Consider the following 9,706-nt stretch of genomic DNA (forward strand, 5'->3'; position numbering starts at 1 on the left):
TATATATATATATATATATATATATATATATATATATTAGTGTGTCTACTATAAATAATTATTGTAAATATTATTAAAATATTTACAAGAATTTTAATAAATTTAGAAACAATTATTTTATTCAAATGTTCTAAGTTTTGAGTGATTTTAATTATAAAAAATATATTTTAATACATGTAGTATTTAATTGGATAACAATTTCTTTATTTTCCTCAAAATTATTTAAATCTTAACCCATTTTATTCCAATTTATTTCAATTCTAGCCATTTCAATTTTAATTTTATTTCAATTATAATCAACCTTGCATTTCAATTCTAGCCAATTCTATTGCAATTTTTGCCATTCCAATCCCAACCCAATCTGATTTAAAACCCTATCTTTTGATCTCATCCATCTAATTCTGAAATTAATTTGGGCCCTCAATCTCACTTGATCTCAATGCTTGAGACCAATTTATTCGCCTTTCCTATTTTAATTTAAGAAGAACCAACCCAAACATTTTCATTCTCTTTCTCCCATCTCTCTCAACACCGCCAGCCTCCCCTCTCTTCTCACGTTGTTCCTCCGGTGAGATTATCCATCGCCGATGAAGGCTTCCTCCCTACTGGCGCCTCAATATTCCCGTATCTTTCCCCTCGTCATTCCCCTCCCCTCTCCCTCTCTCTCCCTAACTGTCGTAGTCTCCGGCAGGACGCCACCGGAGAAAGCGCAACGTTGGAGACCCCTCTCTTACTCTTTCTCTCCTCTTGTCTTTTTTCCAGTGAAGCTAGCGACAGCAGCAACAGAACACCTGAAGAAGAAACTTGACGAGATAGCAACAAAAAATGCAGGGAGACAACAAGCAGCCGGTGAGCTCCAACCGGTGATCAGAGCACCTCCGGTAAGAGAACCAGCAACAACCACTCTGACTAGCGAGGTCCGCGAGGACCATCTGCATGTCAACTGCCAATCGCTACTCTAATTATCCTTATCGAGAATTGAGAATCAAGGCATTCTGATAAGGACAAATATATGCATATCTGTCCCAGGTATAAACTTTCATTTTCTAATCTTTAATCTTCATGTGTCTGGGTTTCTTGTTCATTAATATTTTTCACCGTCCAAATTTCTCATATGATCAAGAAATTGCAATTTGTTAGTTTGCTGTTAGTATTTCATTAAATTGTGTTAGAGCTAATATGTTAATTTCATGGTAGAACTTTGGTGTTAAAATCAATTTTTTGCAAAACTCTTGACTGATCTTAGATCAGTATCATGCATATTAGTAGTTGATTTAGCTCCCTCTTTTAAGTGATAATTACCCTTAATTAGTAGAAATTGTGGATTTGATAGCAATCTTGTAGGTCTAAAAATTGATAAATCGAATTGATTGTGTTGCTATATATACATTTATTCTGTCAAAGCTTGCTTGATCATGGTTAAAATTGAGTTGTAAATTGTTTCTTTGCCTTAAATAATCACTTGATTCTGCTTGATCACATTAGTGGTTGTGCCAATTTGTTATTTACCATAGTTAGAGCTTGATTTTTAGACTCTTATTGTGTCGGTCAAGTCTTGCTGACTTTTGCTCTCACCTTCTAAGGAAATAAGAATAAAATAAAATAAAATGATTTTCTTCCTTATTAATAATGGTTGATTCATTATTTAAATATACACTTTCCTTCCATGCCATGCCCCTCTCTTTATAAAAAGAGACCCTCCTCTCATTCTTCCGAATCTTAACATAGCTTATGTACTGAAAATACCAAAATATTACTCTCTCTATTTTTAATAAATGTTATCAAGCATTTCGGTGAACTTTAAGGTTCTTCTCTCTACTTGATACTTCGTTGTGTTCTTGTCTCTGATTGGATAAACTGCAGATTTTTATTGATGGTATATTTTTGCCTATTTAATCGGTTCGTATTCTTTATACACATTTACATTTTTTTTCACCTAGATTTTATTGAAAGTTTGTTTTCAAATCTTTTCTAAATGTGTAATTTATTGTTAAATAAATATTTGTATCTCTTATCTTGTCTAAATAAATATTATTATGTGTGTAGTATTGATTTCTTTAACACGTTCGAACTTGAAGTTCAATTTGAAGAGACGCCTGGAGATTATTTTATTTATGTATTTTTAATTCGTATTTATTATGTATTTTTATTTATAATGTTTGTATAAACTCTAACTTTAGTATATATATGAAATAAATTTGGGGGATCATCTAGATGGAAAAGGGACTTACATGCTACATGTTATATCATAGGAGCTTACTTGTTAGAAAGCATGCACATAAGATTGATTTAAGTGCTTGTTCGTTCCTTGCTCTAAAATAAAGTAACTCAGTCGATATTGTGATTTGCTTTTGAAAGTTGTTTTAAATTGCAAACTCGTTCTCATTGGCCACTTGTTGTTAATGTTCACCAATTACGTAATAGAATAAATCATTAAATTTTTTAACTCCCGTAACATAATATTAGTAAGTTTTTGACTATTACGTGTTGACCTGCTCTGTTTAGTGTTATAACCCACCCAGTTGAAATACAAAAAACTGATAAAATGTTTGTTTTGCTCAATAACTTGTCTCATATTTGAAATAAAAATTGATATCATGCTCATAGGATTTAACTAATAACTCATGTTTGATAACTCTTCTAAATAATTCAAGCATGTCGAAAAATATAGATAAATTTGCTATATTTGTATTCTATTCGTTGTTAAATATTTCCTGCATTGTAATTAGTTTCTGCAAATAGAGTAAAATAATAATTTCAGCAGGTTCACCTAGAAATCCTTATAGGAATTAAATAACTAGTAATATGTGCATATTTCGGAATATAATAAATCACATGCATGGATACTTCTACGTTATTTACACTATGTTTGGATCATTGTTATCAATTATATTGTATTATATCGTTACTATATATACAGTGTTTGTTTTGATTGTTCTTTTAAAATGTATTATACTTCATTGTTATATTTCGTTGTTGCGTAATAATAAAAAATCTTATTTTATAGAACAACCAATTTGGTGTGTTCCCATTGTTACTTAATTTCTTTTTCCAATTATATATTTACATAGTATTTCAAAATACTATTTTACCCTTGACCTTAATTATTTAAACCTAGTCAAACCTCTTACCCTAGAATAATACGGGATATTTAAGTAAATTCATAAATTATAATACAGATACGATACAATCAAATCAAATAATTAAAATGTTATTAAACAACAACAAATAATACAATCTAATCAAACATTGTATCTACCATACAATACAGTACAATAGAGTATAATACAATACAATACATTATTCAACAATGAGTAACAATGATCCAAACAAAGTGTTAAACACTTGAATATTTCTCTGCTTATGTAAAAATTCTGCATAGTATAATCACTGTTTTTTTTTGTTAAATTAAGTTAATTGCTTGCTCAATATTTTTTTCTGCAATTATCTGTTCTCTGTCATTTTCAATAAAAAAATCAACTAATCAGCTTTTGTTTTTTATTTATTAGACATTGCCACTACTTGATAACCCTTTTTTAGTTAAAAAGTAAAATTTAAAGTCTTCCCTGATTAAAAAACTATAAAAATAATGTATATTTTTGCATAATAATAAAATTGTCTTTTTACTTGTGGCATGCTAACTAAGAGTGATCTCTGCATTAGTAATTTATTCGCTATTACTTTAAAAAATATTTTCAGCATTATGTATAATTTTCTGCCACTCTTTAATAATTAACTAATAGCTTTTTGCGTGTAATGACTCTTGTCCTTTTGAAATTAGTGATAAAACTTTGTATTAGGTCATAACATAAACTCCCACCTTTATTTTAATTAAATATTGTTGTGTTGTTTGTTCAAATATTTCTTATAACACACAAATGATGGTTGATGCTATGAAGGCGAGTGCAGAATCTATTGCTAACAATCGAAGGAAGAGAACTTTTAATGTGTCGTCATTCCAAATACCATTGTCAGATGTGGTGGAGGTATTAGGTGCGGAGTCTGAAGAGGGACCTGATAAGGAAATTGTGGATGATTTGAAACAAAATTTAAAGAAAACCCGAAGGATCAACTAAGGCTGGTGGTGCTGAGGAAAAAGGAAAAATATAGAGAAAAACTTCTGAAGTGGAACCTGAAGATTATGAACAGGGAGCTGGTCCACAAGTACATGTGGAAGACGCAGCTATCAACAGACAAACAATTGTTGACAATCTAAGAACACAAACTGTCGTGGCAGGTAGAGTTTTTGATATGAATATTGTTAAGCAACCTGGGATGGCTACTTTACATGACATTGTGGTGATTCAATCATGGATACACCTATTTGACACCAAGTCTCTTATTCTCCATGAGGAAGAATTAGGTGAGATCTACTATATCATTGAGTTTCAAGAAGATGGTAGTATTAAGAAAAGAGTAGGAAACATAGAAATCTATCTTGTGAAGACTTACTGGGAAACATCTTAGGAATACCTTGAGAAGGTATCAAGTTTGTGGTTGGGAAGACTTGTTCTGTTAAATTTGTCAAAGTATGTTCCAAGGTTCCCATAACTCGATGCACTGGATTGCTCAAGAAGTTAATGAAGAATGAATATCAGTTCGTCTTTGAATTTGTCAACAAGGTTCTTCTTCCCAGAACAGAGAAGAGGACTTCTGCCACTTCATCTGATCTATTTCTTATGGAATTCTTGTGCAAGTTTGAATCACTGGAACTTCCAGCACTCATGCTTGAACACATGTACAAGATTGTAATTGAGCGAAAAGGAAGCATGGAATGGGTTATGGATACTTATTGACAAAAGTATTCAAGTACCTAAACATTCCACTTGGAGTCGGCAAAGTAGGAACTGCCAGCATTTACTATAATTACTCTGGTTAAGTGCGAATGCTTTGAAGGAAAGGGAAATCCTAAGATTAAAGTGTCTCAGTTAATTGCAGCGCAGGATCAGATGAAGCATGATTTGGAAGAGAGGACTATGAGGGTGAGAAGAACAGATGCTGAGATTGCTATTCTTAAGGTTGAACTTCTCAAGGTGCAGACTGAGGAACCTGGTACCTCTCTCATTCAAGAACTGCATAGGGAAAATGCAAAATTGAGGACCAAGATTGCTGCACTACAAGAAAAATCAATCAAGGACAATGATGACGCAAATGCTAGACTTACTGTCATCATTCAGTCCCTTAGCCATCAGCCTCCCCCCTCATAGTCCTTCATGTGGTCTTCCCTCTTTTTTTTGTGTGGAACATTTCCAATTTCTCCAAACTTAGTTTAACTTTAATGAATTGAATGCAATTTCTGTTTTGCAATGAATCTTATTCCTATTTTGTTCTGGCTGACGTCTATTGTCTGTTGTTTTCTTTTATGCTTGATTTGCAAAAAGGCTATGATCTTACATAACTGTTTTATTAGTATTTTTGGTTTACTGTGCCTCTTTTTAATGATGCCAAAAGGGGGAATTTATAGCTGTGGGGTGTGTTTTTGGGATATGCAAGTCAGAGGGAAAATATCGAAAAGTGCTCAAGGTGTAATTATTGTTAGGGGGAAGGTATCGTAAATTGCTCAAGGTGTAATTATTGTTAGGGGGAGATGTGAAGGGTATGGTGATGCTGATATCTTGAAGAGTTAGAGGAATGGGTTTTTTTTCAGGTACTGCATATTGTTTGTCATCATCAAAATGGGAGAAAATGTTATTTTGTACTTTTGATGGTTTGACAAACACAGGAACCTTGTGAAGGAACCTGGTTCTCAGCTCAATATGCTTTTTGTTGCCAGGTGGATAAAATACAAAAAGTTGGTGCACAGTCTCCAACAGTGGCAGAGGCGCCAGAAATCTCAGCCAATGGCATTGCTTTAAGGATTGTGACCTTTCTACGTAAACATGACAACTCTACATTCACAATTTAGTTTTTGCAACTTGAAAAGGCATCTCAAGAACTCTTGCAAAGGCTAAGAAAATCGAAGAGAAGAAATAATTAGTGAACAACTCAAGCTAAGGCGTTGAAAGTGTAGAAGTCTTAGAAGTATTTCTTTCGATCCTAAATTTTAATCTGGTCTAATCTATAAAGGATTCAGTTGTTGCGGTCAGAGAATTATAGATTAGTCAAGAATTCAGTTGTTCCAGTCTGAGAATTCTACATTAGTTAAGGTCAATTAATATAGTGGATAACCTGTGTGTTGCTTAGAAAAGTCTAAACCGTCAGCAGGTTGGTGATTTAGTGGGAAACCTTTGTGTTGCTTAGTAAAATCCTATGTTTTCTAGTGGTGATAGCTTAGTGGGCAGAATCATATATGCTTAGGCTCTTCAAGCAATATAGTTATTGCTTGATTGTGAGATTAATAACTTTTTATCACTTTTTGTAACCGATTTACTTTTACTTGTAAAGATTAGTGAAACGGATTAAAATCCTGTATAACAGGTTGTGGTTTACTCCCCTGAGCAAGGAGGTTTCCACATAAACTGATTGTGTTGATAATCTACATTTATTTACTGTAGTTGTTACTTTGAGTGTATCAAGGGACCTGGTCCATTGATTATTAAGTGGTTGCACAAATTCTAACAGATCTTATATGATGTTTGGCCTTTGAATATGTCTATATGAAGTATTTGAATGATATAAATGCTATTGTATAAAGGTTTTATGAAGATTTACTCAAAAAGACATGAAGTATTATTTCAAGAAAATGTCCCTTTTAAATGAATGTTTTTGCATGGTTGTCATACTTAGTGCATTCTTGTACTAACCCCATTCTTCTCTACTCTTTACACAAAGTGTAGGTTATGGATGCTTGAAGGAGATCTATATTATTGAAGAGCTTCATATGCGATTCCCAAGCTCAAGGAAAGGGGTCCTTAAGTTCCAAGGATTCCCTATTCATGGTTTACTCTAAAGGGTATAAATTATTACTTATGTATTATGTTTTAAGTTTCGTGTCCCTAATGTACTCTAATGTTGTTGAGTCTAAGATGGCAAAGAGACTTGGAGTCTAAGTATGTAATGATCTAGCATACGATGTGCTAAGAAAGGTCTAAATTTTCTGCTAAATTTACTATGACAAATGCGATGAGTGATACCTATGGGTTTGTATAAGACCTCCGAAAGGTCGAATACACCATGTTACTTCTACGGAGTGCTCCCCGGATGTGACAGCTATCCTCCACAAAATAATGTAATTAAGAGTGTACTAATTATGGTAGGTAGTGGAATGGGATGCTATTTGTCAATTGCACAAGTAGACACTTGAAAGGGGAGTCTTGGTGTGTCTTTGTCTTAATGTATGAATGTGCTATCCTGTAATGAAATGAATTTATATGACTTAATGTCTAATGTTAAGAAATCATGATAAGGTTATGTCTTGTATAATGAAGTTTACGAATGGTGAATGTGGTGTACCTAACCTCATGGAATCCTCAAGGAGCACAAAGTGAGAGTAGTAGTATGGGATACTATTCTCACATTGCACTTTGTGTAACTTGTAAGTCAACTTAGGGAAGGGCACTTATGTGAATTCCTTAATGCATGAATGTTCTTCTAATTTCTAGTTATATAGTGTGGACTTGTTTCCCGTGCGAGGTAAGCCTATGGTTGGTATTCTTAAGGATCACTTAGGTGTGTAATGAAGAGGGTGCATGGGTGGTTCCTTCCTGTCATACCTTAGTGAGTCTTAGGATAACTTGGTTAGGGAAGCCTCAAAGGAAAGGAGTTCACTGTGATTGCTAAGAATGAGTTCACTGCAAAGTTGAGTTGACTGTAATTATTTTGGAGTTCACTATAAAGTGGTCCTTTAAGCTAAAATTATGAAGTCCTTTCTTATGTGCTAAATGATGATCTATATGATATTTCACTTCTATATTCATGAAAGTTTTACTTAATTGGCATGAAAGCTTATTTCTACTAAAACGTCCCTTTTTGAATGTTCTTGCATATGTCATACTTAGTACATTGTTTGTACTAACCTCATACTTTTCTATACTTAATAAGTATAAGTTGGAGGAAAGTTGAAGACTAGAAAGCAAGCTTGCGAATCAACTCTCTCAAGACTAAGTGTGTCCTCATATATTCGAGGGCATAGTTCTATTTCTTAGTTTCTATTATTAAGACTTATTATATATTTCTTTCAATGTAAAGGGTCGTGTCCCTATGATATTTATGCCGTGTCTTTAAGTTGGCTTGTGACGATGAGACTACTCTTTAGTATTTATAAAAGATATTTCCTTTTTATTATAATTGTCGTGAAAAGTTTTAGTTCTGCACTACTTTTCATGTCTTATGTAATGAATGATAGAAAATGGCTAGTACAAGACCTCCGAAAGGTCAAGTACGCAATTTTCCGACCTAAGGATTGCCCTAAATGCTAGTGGATACTCTAGGATCGTGACAATATAATTGTTATCCCAAAAATTATTATACTCAATCTTGTAATTTATCATTAGAATGGTGTATTCAATTGATATGCAGTCTGTATATACCTAGTATCCTCAAATTATAATAGTCAATCTGTAATTCATATGTAGTTGGTATCTGGAAGAAAATAGTGGATATTAAATATCATCAAATACTTAAAACTGTATTACACTCAAAAATATCGTCCAAATGTTTTTTAAAAATAAAAAACTTGTAATTCTGAAATTTCTAAGGTGCAATCAACTATCTCAAATTTAATTTCGTGCTTTTGGTGTAGGATAATTGCTGGTATCTTAAGCATGTGTATTTTGCCATGCGAGGTCCACCAAATTTTCTAGAAATAGTTCCAGTTACTTCATTCTTATTGATCGCGCCATCATCATTCTTTGTTTTTTCATAATGTCATATGATTTTGGCAATATCTTTGACAATGGTACTTTCCATCGATATCAATAAAACACATCAAAAATTCTATTACTGATGTATTGAGCAAATAGACATGTGTACAAGTTCCAATCATTAAAACAATTGTATGATATAATATTTATAACAAAATAATCACTAATTTGAAATTAAAATAGATATAACAGTTACCCTAATCACTTCTTTGCCTTTTTCGGATATTGAAAATTCTGAGTCCTCAATGTTGTTCTTCTTCTTATTGACGGTTTTGATGGCCGATCAATTTCAATATTTGTTGCTTTTTAATTTATAAATTTTTTATCTAACTTACGAAATCTGAATCTGAATGGGTTTCTTCAAATTTTATTATTTCTTTTTTTTTCCTTTTGATTCGCATGACTTACCGTTCTCTTTGCTTGACTATTTTGCTGCTTTTGAGTAATTTGATTCTTCGATTAAGAAAAACCCATCTTTGCTGGAATTACAATACGATGAACTATGTTTGAGAGAGATGAATTTTGATTTCTGAAGGTGGGGTAGTTGCATAGGATAGGCGTGGGGATTGTATTAATGTGAGTGGGTGGTAGTGTGGTGTGTTACAGTGAACATGGAACTGTGATCAATATAAATCTCTAAAACTGTGTAATTGATAATTACTTATTTTAAAAAAGGAATAGCAATCAAAATAATTAATTTATTAATAATTTAAAATTATGAAAAGATTAATCATTTAATAAAATAAAATTTAATTATTTTTAAATAAAATTAAATTTAATTGATATGTTATAATCCTTAATTAAATGGTTATAAGTAAGATTGTTTTATTTAAAACCCGTAATATATATATATATATATATATATATATTGTGATTTTCCTTCTTATTTTCACAAATTTGATCAT

The 9,706-nt window shown here is 32.3% G+C and overlaps 1 long non-coding RNA gene across 2 annotated transcripts; it reads left to right on the forward strand.

The window, feature by feature from the left end:
* The first annotated feature begins 497 nt into the window (after positions 1 to 497).
* Positions 498 to 6,989, forward strand: LOC114076064. Of its 2 annotated transcripts, none has more exons than XR_003576579.1 (2): positions 498 to 1,029; positions 6,777 to 6,989. It is a non-coding gene; the product is annotated as an uncharacterized LOC114076064 (long non-coding RNA). The 2 variants fall into 2 exon arrangements; XR_003576580.1 differs by lacking the exon at positions 6,777 to 6,989 and adding an exon at positions 3,900 to 5,311.
* The last annotated feature ends 2,717 nt before the right edge of the window (positions 6,990 to 9,706 follow it).

Source organism: Solanum pennellii, chromosome 2 (genome assembly GCF_001406875.1).
Source record: "Solanum pennellii chromosome 2, SPENNV200".
Lineage (NCBI taxonomy): Eukaryota > Viridiplantae > Streptophyta > Magnoliopsida > Solanales > Solanaceae > Solanum > Solanum pennellii.